This window comes from Pongo pygmaeus, chromosome 6, assembly GCF_028885625.2.
Source record: "Pongo pygmaeus isolate AG05252 chromosome 6, NHGRI_mPonPyg2-v2.0_pri, whole genome shotgun sequence".
In the NCBI taxonomy this organism is placed as follows: domain Eukaryota; kingdom Metazoa; phylum Chordata; class Mammalia; order Primates; family Hominidae; genus Pongo; species Pongo pygmaeus.
This window is the reverse complement of record NC_072379.2, coordinates 49,508,963-49,526,803: the sequence shown is the minus strand read 5'-3', so window position 1 is coordinate 49,526,803 and position 17,841 is coordinate 49,508,963. Positions and strand designations below refer to the sequence as shown.

Sequence of the window (17,841 nt, the reverse complement as noted above, 5' to 3'; positions counted from 1 at the left end):
CACTGAAAATTTTTTAAAAGGTTTAAGAAATCCCACTAAAGGAATATGCAAAATGCCTGGCACACAGAGAGTACAGCTCTTAAAACCATCAGTGCAAGTGTTTCTGACATTGGTCTGGCCTTGAAGCAAGTAATGGGGAGTCAGAGTGGTAGACAGAAACAGATCACCACACACAGTGGATAGGATTATTGTATATTTACCTACAGTGTTCAAATTTGGGGATAAGAGACTTTCATATCCATTGCCATTTATACTTCTACCCAAGTCACATGGAATTGCAACAGTTCTAGATCACCTTAGTTGCAAATTCTTTCTCCCTTAACAGTTCTAACAGTTCAGAAACTTTTGATAAAGTAGAAAAAATTTGGTCCGCCCAGGTTTCTCCTTGTAGGTTGCTTTGTGAAACTAGGATAGCGTACACCTCTTGAATTTGTTTTTACAGTTCAGTTTCTCTTAGATGTTTAGAGGGGAAGGAGGGCGGAAGGCAAAGACAGCTGTTGGACAATTTGTTTTCACCGATTACTTTCAAGTAGTTTTCAAACAACTCTTACAAGGGCCCAGTTTTTGAAAGTGGGTAAATTTTCGTTAGGTAAACAGGCATGGAAATGAATGCATAGGTGAATGCACAGATGACTTAGTGAATATATAAATAAATGTGGTTTGTTGAAATTTTTTCTTATTGTAGCTTCCATATTCTAGGGAATTCCAACTCTGAGGCTAATGATTGCCTGAAAAATAAATCTCCATGCAGGTTAATCCATATATACTCACAGCTGGGAATCCCAAGGCCTAGAACAGTACCTGATACAGGGTTGGCATTCAGCAAACATTGATTGTTGAATAAATTGAGCAACAAAATATGAACTTTGTCTCTTGTTAACAGTGGATATTAGCAAGTCAATGAATGTTTCTGAACCTCACTTTCTTTACCTGTAATAAGGTAACTGCATGCTACTACTCTCCCCTCACTCCCTGTTGGCTCATGGAGCCCAGAGGTAGAGCCCCAGGAAGCCACACCAGGGGACCTAAGTTGTCACCAGATGAAATCTATTTGACATCCTAGGATTCAGGTTACTTCAAGATCTAGGATGCTATAAGTTTACAGTAAATAGATGTCCAGATGTGAGAGAGAAAGAAATCACCCCTTCTCCTCTCTTGATAGAATACATCATGGGTATGAAATGCATGGACGGCGGGAGTGGAGGGGGTGTGGAGAAGAAAGTCATCAAGAAGTGGCTGGGAACCTGCATGTGAAAGAACCAAAAATGTACATGTTTCTCAAAGCTTTCATTATGCCTTCAAGAAGAAGAAAGAGTTGGGGTAGGATGGCTAAAGCTCAGCTATCCAGAAAGTTTTATGGGCCATCTGCCGAGACCAAGAACATCTTGACTTACAAATGTAAAAGCCACTGATTATTTATGGCAGGTCACAGCCTTCTTGAATGCCGCCAGGCATCTCCCTAGAAGCACAATATCATTTGAAGTTGACTGGCTTCCAAAACCAGGAAACTACACATCACTGTAGCTCCACATTCTGGAGCTTTTGCTACCCTAGAAATAGGTTTCCAATTATTCTTCCTCAATAAACAAGGATGAGTTGTTAGGAGATATTAGATTTGAAGCATAATAGTAAGCCCTTATTCTACAATCCACAGAGTACATGGGATATATTAATAAATGTGCTCTCTAAATATTTCTATGTACCAGGTAGCATCAATAAAATCTATATTTTTATCCAGGAGAAAAAATACTAAAGATTGAAGAGGCAACATGGCGAAACCTAAATCTTATTTGGTGGCTATGCTGAAACTTGACCCAGGCCCTGGCTTGTAAGTGTAGTGCCTTTCTCTCTGGGTGGCCTTTAATGCTAGAGGGTTGGGGTAGTGTCTGAGGATTATTTAGGAGAATAATCTGAAAGTAGAGAGAAACTTCCATGGCAAAAGAGCAGAACTAGACATTCTGTGAGACATGAAAAATAAATGGCTTCTATCCAAGGGATGGAATCAGACTATTTTCCCCTCACATACATATTATAATTTACTAATCACTCACACATACATCATTTATATTTTCATTTGTTAACAGCCTCATGGGAAATGTACCTTTTTCCCTTTCTACAGATGAGGAAGCTAAGGTTTAGAGAGATTAAGGAGTCCCTCTACCCAGTTCTCAGAAAATTTTAGAGGGGACAGACGCATGGCTCATAAGGTGGTCTTTGCAAAGCTTCTTATGCCTACTTTGCCCAGATATTTGACCCTGGCTCAGGGAATCTAGGACGCGGCTTTTATCCCTTGTCCCCCATCAATCTCTAAAGCTAAAAGGTGTGGCTCTACTACTGCCCTCATGGTACTAGAAAGAGTGCCCTGGAACCTTTAGCATTAAGTAGTCTAGGTCTAGGGACAGTACCAATGTTGGTGGTTTTCAAACCAGCTCCTGCTTTGATATCCCTCTTTGTATATGACAAAGTTTCTGAAATGCAGACTTCAAATTGCTGGCTCATCAGGCAAGGAGGGGGCTCCATCTCACCTGCTGGGACCTGTGGCCTAGATGACTCTAGTTAGAACTGAGTTGCCCAGAGCAGCCCTGACTTGGGCTACCAGTGTGAAGGCCTGAGTTCCATTAGCTGATGGGTGTTTCTTTCCAACCAGGCAAGTGGATGTCAGAACTGCCCCAGATGCTATCTTAAATATTCAGCTGCAAGAATTCCAACCAAGTTGGAAAGAAACTTTATTTCATTATACTTCCAGGTCTGGGAATGATGCCAGTGAACAACTCTCCTTGACAGGTCTCTCATCACTTACAGCTCAACGGAAAAGAGAAGTGAGCTCCCAAAGCGCAAGGCTGCAGCCCTCCTTGTCAGATGGCAACACCTCCACGTAACAGCTGAGCAAGAGGATGAGTAAAGAGCTGTCTGCCTTATCACCAAAACCCTGCATACTGATGATAATTCCCTGTATGCTTCTTTTCAAACTCTTGCACAAGGCACTGAGCTGAGGCAAGGACATAAGAGAAGGATGAAAAATCAGTTTCAGCTGAAGACAATTCTGATATCTCACTAGTGGTTGACTTAGTGCTGTGTTAAGAAGGATTCTGGAAGCTCGATCTGGATACACCTGGAAAGACTGTTATTTTCAATGGAACATGGGCGCCAGAAGACAGACAGATAGATAGTTCAGAAGTTTGACACATATATGACATAGGAAGTCACCAAGTCTAAACTTCAGTTTACCCATGTAAAGTTGCTGAGAAGCACGAAGGTTAAATAACTGGCAAAACTTAGACGCTAAGCTAGAAACCACACTTTAAAGCATTGGATTCTAGATTACTGCTTGTCATCATATGAATAATTTTCTAGTCCTGTATTTCTAGAATATCACAGATTGCTTGAAATGAGCTAGCAAATTAGTAGACTTCCAAATCCTGTGGTAATCCAAAGATACTTATTGTAATGATAATTTTATGTATGTAATGTTCAGCTATTTCCCAGCATCTCTGCACTCACTGAAATCCCAAATCACTAATTTCCATTCATGACTGAGAGTATTAGGCCTTGGCTTGGCTGAAAATCAGCAGATACGCAAAGCAATTCATCTTGCTCTGAGATTCAACCCTGCCTATGGTTTAATCTATTTGTTCCACCAGTGTTGCTTCACTACAAAATGTTAAGTAATATTATCAAAAGAAAGAAGTTGTAAAGGACCCACACAATTTACTCCAACCGACATTCACAAGGCATTCTTGGGAATTCTGTCCAAAATGCAGGAAATGGGGACCATTGGGTCAGAAGGCATTCCTGAAAGGAAAGATGGTATTCAATCACATGGATTTTTTTTCCTACTGTTTTGCAGAATTCTTAATAGAGCTAAAGGAAAGTTTAAGAGGACTGAGCTTACAGTGAGCTTTGGGAAATGGAGGCCAAAGCTCACTCTAAGCTCAGTCCTCTTAAACTTTTCCAAAGCTCACTCATTTCACCCATTTGATTTGGGGGAAATCATCAACTGGGGACATCATTAGGAGACTAAGACTAGATGCCTCTAGGAAGGCTTTGCAGGATGGTTTTGATCTAGTTATTGAAGAGATTGGTTACTTTTTCATGGTGAGTTTTACATTAAAATAAATCTTTTGGGGGGTGAAGATATAGGATAATATCTGGTATTGAAGGCACGGATTTGAAGACCAAATTAACTGAAAGAACTATGTAGTCAATATTTTCTCACTAAACAAAATGTGTAGAATTGAATAAGATGATAGCAATTAAATCACTCCTTAGCCTGAATTTATACTTGTCTTCATGAAGAATTATCTGCTTGTAACAGAGTTACCTTCTCAGTTATGGTTTGTTTATAATTAAAATTAAACCCACGTTCCATACTGAGTTGAGAGAGGGGCCACAGAGCACAGTAAATAGCAGGGCCAAGATAAGTACGGATGAAGAAAGAAATGCCACAGATGGATGAGTGCTGACTTTCTGCAAGAGGAAACAGCATACTATTTTAATTCCCCCTTGCCAAACAGTGTAATGGAGAAACTAAGATTTAGCTGTCCATCTTGAGTTCACTATGAGCAATGGTGAAAGCAAAAGTTAACATGTTTGTGAATACTAACATTCTGTTTCTCTGTTACCACAGCAGGTGGTCCAGGTACCTTGTGGAGGTAAAAGAGATAAAAGTGCCGTGGCATGATGATGAAGTGAGAGAAGTTACTGGCCTAGTGTGAGAGGAATGTTCTGAGATCCTAGCGCCACACCATCCAGTAGAGTAGCCACTAAACACGTGGCTAGGGAAGCCTTGGTGAGTGAGTGTGGTGAGTGTGACTGTGCAGCTGAATTGTAAATTTTATTTAATTTTAGCTCATTTAAATTTAAAAACCAATACTCAATTCAGTTATTGGAAAACTTTGATGTATGTTTGGAACAACTTGTGCACATGAATCTACTTTTTTAACTATGAATTTTATGAGATCTAAATACAGATTTCCTGTGAAAATCCAGTATCCAAATCGAGTTGTGTTGTAAATGTAAAACACATGTCATATTTCAAAGACTTAACATGAAAAATTCAATGTAAATATTTTGTTAATAGTTTTGTAGATACATGTTGAAATAATAATTTAGACATAGCAGGTAAAATAATACATATCATTAAAATTAACTGGCCTGTTTCTTGTTACTTTTTTCAGGTGAACTACTAGAAAAATTAAAATTATATACATAACTTGCATCATATTTCCATTGGACAGCATTGATGTAAAATGAGATCTGCTATATTGTCCCTGTAGTACATTTTTAGTAGACTTGTTAAAATGTCTTCTACACATTTACATACCTCGTATAATACTAGAAAGTGCATAATACTAGGCAAGCATAGCCAAAAACCCATGTTTAAAAACCTGTTACCGTGACCCCTACAGATTCCTTTCCACTTAGCATTGCAATCTTGCTTATTTTTTTATGTCAGATAAGACATCTAGATAAAATGAATAGCTTTTATTCTTCCTTCTAGCAGCCTAACCCCTTCCTTCTCCTTTTTTACTGTTACATCTTCATTGTGAATCCATTTATAAAACAGATAGAAGGGGAGATGCAGTGGCTGAACCAAGAGTGGAGGATTCACACACCCATCTAGCTCCACATTGCCCTAGCAGCCATCAGTTCTCCCTCAAACTCTGAGGAACACAGTTTCTATTTCTGAGCTGGGCCCGCCTCCCCTGCTCACAAGGTCTTGAGAAAGCATGGTAGCCCTGGTGATTCCTACAGCCATTGCAGTTCATGGGCACCCCCAAACTGGCTGCCTGGTTGTTCCTAGTTGTTCATCACCCTCACCATTGCTTTGGCCACTGCAAATCATTCCTGGCAAATGCAAGCAAAGGGCAGCCATGGGACACTGGTGACCTGTCACCTCTCCCAGATGGTCCAGAAGGAACTGGTCTCCTAGGTAAATTGACCCAAATCATACCAGGCAAATAAATGCTACAGGAATGAGATGGTGCATCACACAGTAACATAAAGAGGCAACCAATGGGGCATTTTGTGATGAGCTTTTTACTTAGCTCAAACTTCCCAAATGGCATTATTAATAATTCACCCAACCACCCCAAAATGTCTTTTCAATTTGACTTTAATTATTGTGATGATTGTTTAATTCAACTACCTGTGGTCTGACTCCACTTGACAGACTGACAGGCTGATGAAACCATCTTCCCCTATCTACTCACTCTCCTTCCACATATGAACGCAGCAACAAGTACATCGACATGCATGAAACACCAAGCACTTGTCAGTTCCTAGCTGGATAAACACCGGCAAGGTCCTTAATATTTTGGCGACTAAATTTCCTCATCTAAAACAGGCAAAAAAATTAGTCCCATTAGGGCTGCTGGAAGATTCAATGAATTATTATATCTACATATAAAATGTATCGAGCAGTGCCTGGCACACAGTAAATGCTCAGAACAGATTGAGATGGGGCTGCAGCATTTAGCGGACCCATCTGAAAAGAAGGAGACAATGAACTTCAGGGTATGATACATTCTTGGCTATTCCCCCAGGACAGGGATCTTGCTTTAACCTAAAATGCCTGATTATCAAAGTGTTATGTGTTTGTGCATGAATACATTTTTAGGCGGGGGAAGCAGAGAGGAGGTTCATAGCTTTCACATTCTTAAAGAGTTCCATGATCCAATAATAGCTTAAGAACTACTGTTTTAGATTTTTTTTTTTTGTAAACATTTTTTACTGCTTCCATAAAAAGCTGGTTTCTTCTCTCATTCTTACCAACAGGTGCCAGCACTTCGCTCATGTAAAGTGACACTACTGGGGGAAAGAAGGGGCCAAGGTGAAATGGACATTGACTCTAAAGAGCTGACTGTCACTTAATGCACATCCTCTAGAAACCAGACTTCCTCAAAATCGAGCATCGAGGTGTACTGAGGAGTGTGGTGCAGCAGGCAGAGTTAACATGCACACAAGCTCTTCCAGTCAGGCAGAATTCTCAATGTATCCAGCCATCTGGAGCCTCATGGGATCAGAGAGCAGCCTATATCTCTAGAAAGGCCTTCAGCTAACAAACAGGTCACTGACCTTGTCAAGTGACCAGGTGTCCCTGATGCATTGTCACCCGCAGTTAGGAAATTCTCCCTCTCCTGCAATGTCAGCCCTACTTCTTTAACAGAGTAGAAGGTCTCTCCCAGACACCCAGTCGCCCTCACCCTGCCTTGAGTCTTCTATAGGCGAAAGCTTCCTAGCTCTTCTGTTTCTTTAACCACTCATCACAGGTCCCATTTAGGATACAGTATATTCTATTCTAGAGCCACGTGAAGACCCACAACATTCTCCTGTGCAAAAGGACATTTTTTAAAAAGGGCAACCCAATAAGATTTCTTTTGATTATTTCATGTGCATTTCTTCATAAACCAGATAATAATGCTTCATTCTCTTTTCCTCTCTCCATTATTTGAAGTCAAGTGGACTGTAAATAGAAGACATCAAGTGTGCTATGACACTTTCAGGCACATAAGACAGGAAATCACATTTTTAAAAAAGTAACATGATGAATCCTCAAAATCAGGAGACAATCAGGGGAAAAGATCTTAGGCAGAGACAGAAGCCCCAACTTCAAACCCCACTCTCCGCATCCAAGCCAATGGCATTACCTTTCCTCTCCCCGTTCAGAATGATTATAACTCGTCTGGAATCCTGCTCTGTGCTTGGGTTGCATCTTGCCACATACATTTTTAAGTTTGCAGCTAGAAGGGTCCCTACAGGCAAAGAGTTTCTCGTTCCCCACGCTGCCCCTCCATTGCCTGCTTATAGTACTGCTTTCTTGTTCTTCCTGTTTCTACCCAATGAAATTGAAAATTTCATCACCAGTGTCAGAAAATTAAACCCCAGGGAGCAGAGCAATAGCTCAGAGCATCCCTTTCCTGGCAGAGAGCCAATCCTCGAATATAACTTTGCAAACCCTCCCTGGTTTTTCAGGGGTTTGAAAGGATGCAAAATAGAGTCATTTTGAAGCATGCTTTTTGACTGCTAAAATCTTTCCAACTGCACTTCACTTTATCTTTGCAATTAATTAAAAAACATATTTCAATTTGGAGACAGGTTTCACAAAAGGAAAGGACATGACCTAGCTCAGTTACACATTTTCCAAGCAGAGAACAGTGGCACACGGAGAAGAGATGCTTCGTTCCATGGCTAGGGGTCTGAAGAAGTGTTTGACAGACCATTGTAATAACATCTCTCTTCACAATGCAAACACCAGCAACACAATCAAGCGGCTCCGGGCTCCGTGCCTGCACCTTTTTCTCTCTTCCTAGCAATACACAGGGTTGACTCTTATTATTAATGTAGCTTTAAAAGCATTTTCTCTTGAAATGCATCAACACCCAGGGAAATAAAGCAGAACTCTGCTCCTTACACTAATCCTAACAAGACAACCAATGTCCAAGTATAATGTACAGTCAGCTACAGATCGGATCAGACCCAAGCAAAGCATGCAGTCTTTTGAATTCAGAGTCTCCTACATCATGGGAACCCTTGAATGCCCGCTCCTCCATGTGCTTGTTCCAATTCAGTTTTCTCGGCAGACAATAGGACAAAGCTACATTTAGCTCAGGCTGATAATACCGGTGGACAGATGTGTGAGATGGAGGTTTACTCACCAAGCTCCTGTAAGTCCATCTTTCCCAACCACAAATACTGATTCTAAGCTGCTGCCACCACAAAGCGACTTAGAGTCGTCCCCCTGAAGAACAATGTGCTGGAATACCACCAGATGGTTCCTGACTAAGCTTGTTCATGAAACAGGTTTCCAGTTGAGCCATGTGAACAGAGACCCGCTGCACACCTTTGAATGGTATACACTCCAAGTCCAGAGGAATAAGCATGTAGCTTTGCTTATGTTTATGGAGCTGGAGCCCAGGGATGCTCCGATTGGCAGGAGTCGAGGAAAGATCAGCCAATCAAAGGGCGCCTCCATTTCAGGGAAACTCCTGCTCATTTATTTAGCATCTTCAGAGATCATCGGCTTTTCCAGGAAGAGCTTTTCTCTTAGAGTATCACAAGAGAAAAATAATAACTTCGTTTCTGTTTTAGTGTCCTATGCTCTTTTGTCAATAAACACATAGCTCCCCTTCTTGGTACTTCTCAATATCCCCCACTTTTTCTTATAAAGAACTAAAAAACAAATAAGGACAAGAAGAAAAAGAAAAAGCTGGTGATGGGCTGGAGATAGTTCATATTCATCAGCCTCCACCTTGTTGGGAGGAAGCGGGGAGTGCCTGGGCTCAATAATTACTGATTCTGTTGCCATAGAAACAGACTGGCTGCAGCGAGTTGGATTCGTGTAGAACATCTGCTGCCAGACCCATAATCAACTGCAATCTCATCTCTTCCCCTCTCTCTACTTTTATTTGATTGTGAGTTTGCTTTCTCCTACTTTCTCTTCACATACAGTTTTTGTCCAGAAATGTCATAGAACCACCTCGGGATACCTTGTCATGTACACACAATGCATGCGCACCAGGGGTGCTCACATACCCAGGAATGCAAGTATTCGAGAGCATCCCAGCAGGGGTCCCACTGGGAGGATCTATACTCTAATTCCTACCCAGGATGTAAACAAACATAAACAGCCTCTACCCCTAATTAAAATTACTGCAACTTTAAACCTAGAGAATTAGAGGGGTATCTTTAAAAATATTTGTTGCCTAACAGCCCTGAAAGCTCCGCAAATAAAAGTTAAAGTTTGCAATGGTATTCCTCAGAGGGCACTGCGGTGGTTCCTAGTAAACCTTTGGAATGAAGCGATTACACTGGCGGCTTGTGGAAGATTTTGTAAGTACGGAGTGTTCAGGCCTGGCTCTTTTCTGCATTAGCACCTCATCAAGGCGCCCTGAACACTAGGGATCTCCCTGGATTTTCTCAGCCCATTTTCATCCCCTCAGACTCCTCCCCTGCTTGCTCCAAATTCCCCGGGTTGCATGACTAGAATTAATGTCACCAACTCTGAATGTGCTGCCATCTCTCTCCTTAGCAGCAGGGGTCGCCACTGAGCAGTGAATGGCTGCACATCCTGGTCAGACTCGAGGGGGCTCATAAGGTGGCAATCTCACTCAGGGGTCTGCAGAAGCCCTCAGTTCCACAGAGATTGATGGAAAATGGTAAGTGTCACAGAAGGCACCAATTTGGGCTTATGTTAGAGAGAAAGGAATTACTCTGTCCTATCGTCATCTGCCTTGGCATTATAACAACTTCAAGGAGAACCTTCTCTTCCTTAAAGGTCTGTGCAAGCCTGGGACCCTCAGCCCATAATGACCCAGATGAGGCTTCTGAGGAGGCTGGGACCTGCTCTTTGTGTGTTTCTGATTCTTGAAGCCAAGCTGAACTATCCATCTACCACACATCCACTGTCCAAACAGGAACAGTCACCCTCGGCCTCCTTTCTTCCTAAATGAAGCTCAGTATAAACCCCATATCCATCCAACTACAAATGCTCAGCTATAGCCCACTGGTGTTTTGTTTTGTTTTGTTTTGTTTTGACAGTCTTGCTGGAGTGCAATGGTGCGATCTTGGCTCACTGCAACCTCTTCCTCCCAGGTTCAAGCAATTCTCCTGCCTCAGCCTCCTGAGTAGCTGAGATTACAGGCATGTGCCATCATGCCTGGCTAATTTTTGTATATTTAGTAGAGATGGGGTTTCACCATGCTGGAGAAGAGGCTGGTCTCGAACTCTGACCTCAGGTGATCCATCCACCTTGGCCTCCCAAAGTGCTGGGATTACAGGCGGGAGCCACGACGCCTGGCCACCCATTGGTCTTGATGTTGGATTTGCACCTTCAAGAATATGAATCCTGGTTTTCCATTTTGTCTCTTTATGCCACTAAGTGTAGGAAGAAAGTCTCACCCAGGTACAGCACCCAATGCCAACACTGTCAATCTTTCTCAGCTCTGCCCAGACAACCTTCACCCTCAGGATGGTGGATGGCTCAGGTTTTCTCTACTACCTTTCTGGAACATCTCCTCTAAACTGTCCTGCCTAGTTTCCTCTGCCATGGGGACACCCACCCTTTGCCTTCCCATCCTCTTGAAGGCTGTCCAAATCCCCACTGTTTATGCCAAAACCATCATTCCATCCAAGTCTTCCTCAATCAAAATTTAGCAAGTATCTATATGCCAGGCACTTGTGCTAGTGATACAACAAACTGACAAGGTTTCTGCCTTACAACCTGCAGACTCTAGTAGAGGAGGCAAAAATATTAAGCATAACTGTGATATGGAGTATAAAAACAGGGCTATGAACTCTGTGTTCTCTTAGCGCAAATAATCACTTAGTGAGATCAGGAAAAGAATTTCAGAGAAAGTGACATCAAACCACGGTCTAAAGGAAGAGTAAAAGTTAATAAATCGAGAGTGAAGGGAAGAGTGACCCAAACAGAACACATGTGTGCTAGGAGGCAACACAGCATCTTTGAAAATCTGAAAGAAGCCAAATGTGAATGGATCACAGTGAGAATGACTGGGAGGACGGTGTAAGACCAGACCAGCAGATGCTTAGAGACCAAGTTAAGGAGTCTGGTTCTTATCCTATGAGCAATGACAACCCATTGCAGTGCTCCATTAAACGACTCCTTGCCCATCCTAACACACCAACATAACCCAAGATATATATTCCTCAGCTGATCTGAATGACAGATTAACAGAATACCAACCTGATTGAAACAATCTATTTCAAGACATCCGTGATTTGTTGGGTTGATCTAGCTAACATTTACTGAGCAATTAATAATCCAGGAATTAATCCAGCAATTAATAATTAATTCAGCTATTAATAATCCAGGAATTAACCCAGCAATTAATAATCCAGTGCATTCTAAGCACTTTATCTAGATTAACCAATTTAATTCTCCCAAAAGCCCTGCGAGATGTTATTACACTATTTGTACAAATGAAGAAATTGAGGCATAAGGAGGTTAAGCAACTTGACTGAAATAACAACAACAACAACAAAAAGTAGCAGAGCCAGGATTTGAATCAAGGGATTCAAGCTCTAGATTCTTTAAGTGTGATCCACAAGGATCACCTACATTAGAAATTCTCATTAAATGCAGATTCCTGGGGTCCAAGTGCATCTCTCCCCAACCAGAATTTCAGGGGGTAGAGTCACAAATATTTTCCCAAGCACTCCAGGAATTCTTACGCACACCACAGTTTAGGAATCACTGCTAACAGATGTTTTCGTAAAGGAGGAGAGGACTACCCCAAAATTAATCTTCCATGTATAAAATGGAAAAAGGCATTTTTTTGGAGAACGGGACAGAGGGTCTCACTATTTCAAGCCATTACAAAAGACCATCTACATGAGAGTAAGATCATCTTTCTTTTGAATGACTGCAAATTCTGGTTGTATCATATAATCCAAAGTTAAAGTGGAGGGTGGGTAGACAGCAAAGTCTGGTGCTTGGTAGTTATCCTAGTAAGGAGGTTTATGAAGAGAGAGCATGCAAGTTCGTAAAGACCACATTCACTAGGTAATACAGATGCTATTAGATCCGTCAGCAATAAGGTAGGAAGACTATGTATTACCATTGTTGACACTATGTGAAATGTCATTAAGTTTTTTAAGGTAATTTTTATCCTGAAAAACTCATTTTTAAGACAAAATTGCAAGGTAAACAGATACTTTTATTTTAGCCTTCAATCCTTCTCCCCCTCGTCTATTTGAAAGCTAGCAAATAAGCTCTTTCGTTCACCTAGCTAGTCATGGTTTTAGTTCTAGAAAATAAGCAGCTTCATCGATACTTTTAGAGGGGCCGCTTCACAAAAAAATAGCTACAGCATCTTCGAGGAAACTTCCAAAGAATGTTTCCATGGGATCTTGTCCAGTGGTTTTGTTATGGAGATCCCAGACTGGGTGCTCTATTTAGTTAACCTGGACTTTCTGGCGATTTTTTCGCCTTCTAGACTGTGATGAAGAAAGTACATACAGGCTTACAGAGCTGCTGGTGAGCCTCAAAAAGAGGGAAACCTAGATTTTGTTAGCATCATATTTGGATGACTGCTTGTCAAGTTCCCAAGAACTGGCATGAAGTTGTTCTGCATACACCTAATGGACTTGTACTCCACAGGCTCCACATGGATGACAGGTAGCCTATCATCCAGCTTCTGAACACATTCAGATTTACTATGTGCTGTCCACAGAAAGGAGATGGGAATCACAGTATCAAATACTTAGAAAATTCAGGGGGTGGAGTGGGAATCACTGCTGGGCATCTGAATAAAGGTCAGAAGAAATCCCTTTCTATTTCGCTCACACGTTACAACCTGTACTCTTTGTACTGCTTGGAGCAGGCACTGTCAGTACCATTTATCCCATATTGTCTTGGGGCAGATTCAATCTCATGAAATTTTATTCCTTTCCATAAGCATGATTTATTAAATGTACTATTACTAAATCTGATGTAATTCTTATACATTTGTAATACTTTTTAAATAAATCCACAAATCAAAAAAGAATGTTAGGCAGTATGCGTGTATTTTTGAATAAAAAATATAGTGACTATTATAGAATAATTTCTAAACTGGCTGTCCAGATTCTCCTTAGTTCACCTATAGGTCTTAACTGAAATGAGCACCATTTATATTGAGCCTTTAAAAGGCAGAGGAAGGGATTCCATTTACCGGGCACTAAGAGAGGTGGCACTTATACCCATTCCTTTCATTTTCCAGCTCCTGGTCCCAAACTGGATGCTTCCACTGAGTATCTATTTCATCAGGATTCATGTTCCTTGCTGGCAATGAAGGTGATGGTAATGGTCTCTACAGTTTACAACATGGCTGTGCTGCTACCCAGTTTTGTTTGATTAATTCATTCTTATGAGGGAGGTCATCAGGGTACTTAGCCTCATGAAAATTCCAAACAGTTAGGGTGTATATGCAGTAGGCTCTTCTCCACCTACATCTCAGTCCTCTTATGGAATGCCCTCATACACACACGTGCACATGCATGAGCCCACACACATAAAACACACTGATATCGCTTCCATAACAGCAACAGGCCCAGTGCAGACTGAATCAGACCGTATCTCCCAAGGATGTGAGATCAGAAGTGCGGACTCTTCCCCAATGGGTCAGAGGCGTAGCCACTACTGGCTCAGTGAAACTACTTTATTTCATTCAAGAGACTTTGGAGAGATATTTCTCTAGTGTTTGGGCTGACCAGTATATAGTTATCTCTGATCATTTTACATCGTGCATTTTTAAGACTAAAACATATGCAAAACCTGAACTGAACATAGTCAGAAGACCTTTTACAACTGTTTTTATCCTCAAAGGGAGATATCAATAATATTCCATAGAAACATTCCCATACATAGGCACCTGCATCTCTTTTCCTCACTTTCATCGAGAGATGATCTTGAGCAGAATGTGCAAACCCTGCCACACTGTCACTTTATCTTTTGGTCCCAGGATGCTGAGCTCTCTGTGATAAGCCTGGACATCTGTGGAAGCTTAGGAGAGTAACAGAAAATGCAGATGCAATGCTTACCATGGGCCTGTGCTATAAAAGGCCCCATTTCCAAATGGAGAAACGAAGGCCCAAGACATTCAGATAATATGTCTCCAGTTGCCATCTAGTAAAGTGGGACACTCAGGATTCAAACTCAGGTGTCCATCTGTGGAGCACCCTGAGCAGCATACCCCATTGTGGCCTCACAGCTCCCCAAGCAAGCAGCTGGAGCAGGTGGGATTGTTTCCAAGCATCCTAAGGTTGAGTTAAAAAATATGAGTCATTAATATGAATTTTATTTCCCTGGGTTTTGCTATTTTTTATTACCCACAAAATGCCTAACATATAAGTGATACCTACAAACAGTAAGAAATAACACCAGGATCCACAAAATGCATACCCATCTATAAACAGATCCCCAACGCATGCATTTCTTCCTGCCTCTTCCAGAGCACCAGGCTTGGAGAGGTGACCATGATTTGCATTCATAGGACTGGAGAGTCAAGGTCTGGAAGTTCCTGCGGCATCACAGACCTAATAAGTGAATGGGCTGACGCAGAAGAGCATGGGCCTGAAGAACAAGGGCCAACATGATGCATCTCTGATCATTCTGAAAGCCTTCAAAGGGATAGTTGGTGAAATTCTGTGTTTATCACTTGCCAATTTGAATTTTCCAAATATACCATGGAAATGAATTCCAGAATTGCAGGCTGATGAAAAATCAAGCCAGAAGGAAAAATGAAAATGCCAAAATTCTCAGCTCAGTCTTGCCAAGCACATCCACTGGCAATATGGTGACAAAAAGCGACTGAGCCAATGGTAGGATATCCTTTAGATGGTGCAAAATGAGAAACAGCTTCTTCGCCATAGGAAAAGGAAAGCTTCATCACATCCTCCTTGGTTTTCAGATCTAATGAATAAGTAAACCTCTTCCAATTCCAAAACACACCCATTTCACATGCAAATAATTCTACCTTTTGAGAAAAAAACTAGTTTCTGATATTCCCATTAGAGGACAAATTTCATTGCAGTGTGTAGAGATTAAACCCATGGCTCACCATGTTTTTTCAAATGGTTAACCATTTCATGCCCTTACTTTTTCTGCTCTTTCTTCTCACACATTCACAGATATTTTATCAAACGAAAAGGCTCACAGATAACCTATGTATTCCGGTCTCCTGTGACAACAGGGATTATACTACAACAGAAAAGAGTGCATCAGGGATGCAGGGAAGAATATAGGGTCTGATGAGCAAGACAGAAACCAACAAGGTCAAGAACACAAGCAGACTCAGCTTACCCTGGCAAGCAAGGAAGAAGAAGAAGAAACTAGAGATGAAGGCAGTCAGTTCCAGGGAGGTCGTGTTCTGAAGGGGATGGACAAAGCAGAGAAGCTTAAAGGGGGATCCAAGAGGTCTGTACAGGGCCAGATATGGAACCACAGGGGGAGGGTACCCATAGGCCCAATGAGTCACCATATGAAATTCTAGGGTGAGTCCTGTTTAAACCCAGTTGTTTTAACTTTGGATCTTGGTAGTAAGTAGGCTTTATCAGAAACCAGTCACACAATGAATATCAGCAACAACACATAACCTCTCTAAACAAACCAACTAAGTGTGTGCCTGGTCTTAGCGAACCAGCACTGCCATCACAAAAACAGGATTGCTGTTCTTAAACCCATCTTTCAATAGCAACAGCATGTGAGAGCCAGATCGCTTCAAACTGTTCTCTATCTATGAATACTTCCAATCAAAGGAAGCTTTGAAATGTGAACCATGACCCCTAAGCAAATGATATTTGACAGGTTATTCTCAATCTTCACCAAGAATAAGCTCTATAACCTAATTTGTGGAGAAATTAAATTTAGAAAAAAATATAATTTTATTTTATTGTCCAGTACTCGCCTGCAACTTGAAGCTACTAATTGCAGAAAAGAGTTAATTTGATATTAAAAATAAAAATTGGCCCTGAAGGGCAATAACCAATCCATGTATATACAATGTAAAAATGTATCCCTATCCCCACCAAGTCATCTCAAGCTAAATTTAGAACATCGTTTCCAAAATGCAATGCCTACAATTCTCTCCACACAATGAAAAGCATGAGAACGATGAAGCAAATCTTTCAAACAATCACATACACTGAACCTTGAATAAGTGCCCTTGCTTATGTTTTGTGAGAGTCTATTGTGTTGGACCTCTCAGCTATTCTGAACATACATTGAGAAAACATATTTCACACACAAAAAAATCCCAGTTGGGAAGTGAGGAGTTGGTGCATTTATTCAAGTAATATTTAGGAAGTGCCTGAGATAATGCAATTTAACATGTTGCCCTGTGTTTCCTTCAAGTCTTGGGAACCCAAGAATACAGCCTTAATATCTTGAAAATAATAAAGTTCCATTTATTACATTTTCTGTTCATGAATTTCATTATATTTAATATCTTTTCCAAGCAGACTCTATTCTGCTCACCTGGAGAGCTTCTATTCATATGGTGCTCTCTTAAATAAAGTTCTTCCTCTATGTAATTTTTCCTTTGCATTCTTTCCATACAATATATGTGCTATGGCTATTGCACACTTAGCTCTTTTCACAGCTCTCGCCAATACTGGGAACGCTTTAGGGCTGGATTTACTAATACAACACCAGGAATACCATCTCTAGATGTATCTGATAACTTAGCCAAGAAGACAAAATCCTACTGCAAACCTTAAACTTAAAGAGGTTATACAAAAGCCTTCTTCTGAGTACTTCTGTCATTCTATCCAGCATCGTAGGTACAGCCATGGGATAAGGATATCTGAAAACATCTCAATGACTCACCCCTGTTGTCTCCTATTCCTTCCTCCTGCCACTCCTGCAATCTCAGTCTGAGAGGGACTAGGGTGCTCTGAGAAGCACTGAACACTACCCCTTTCAGAAATCCATTTTACAAGCAATCTAGGTGCTGTCTGCAATGTGGCTTACTTTTTTAAGGGTATCACATCTGCTTAGAACTTCCTTCCAGTTAATGAGTCTTTCTTGAATCAAGCCTGAGAGGGCTTTTGATCTCAGTAGCAATCAACTTCAGGCTAAGATGCTGGGCACTAGCTGGGCTGGCAAAGCTGGCCCAAACCCAGGCTCTGTTTCAAGGAAGAACAAACAAACTTAGCCTGAATTTATAACATGGAATGTCAAGATAAAGAAATTCCTCCTAGACTGACACCACTGATCAGACCACACCTGGAGCTTGTGCCAGTTCCACATCCACAAAATTTAAAGTGTTTCTTTAAAAAAATGATTGTAAGATAATACATGTTAGGTAGCAAAGATGGGGAACATTAAAGACATAGTAAAAA

The 17,841-nt window shown here is 41.1% G+C and overlaps 1 protein-coding gene across 11 annotated transcripts in view; it reads right to left on the bottom strand.

Annotated features, from left to right (window-relative positions):
- ELMO1 (engulfment and cell motility 1) overlaps positions 1-17,841 on the bottom strand; it is a 595,247-nt gene that overhangs the window by 123,311 nt on the left and 454,095 nt on the right. Inside the window, exon 1 of one of the 11 annotated variants that reach the window (XM_054496898.2) lies at positions 8,658-8,911. The exons of the other annotated variants lie outside the window; for them this stretch is intronic. The gene's annotated coding sequence lies outside the window, so the exon portion shown is untranslated. Of the gene's footprint in view, positions 1-8,657; positions 8,912-17,841 lie in introns of those variants that run through there. 11 annotated transcript variants of the gene reach the window in all.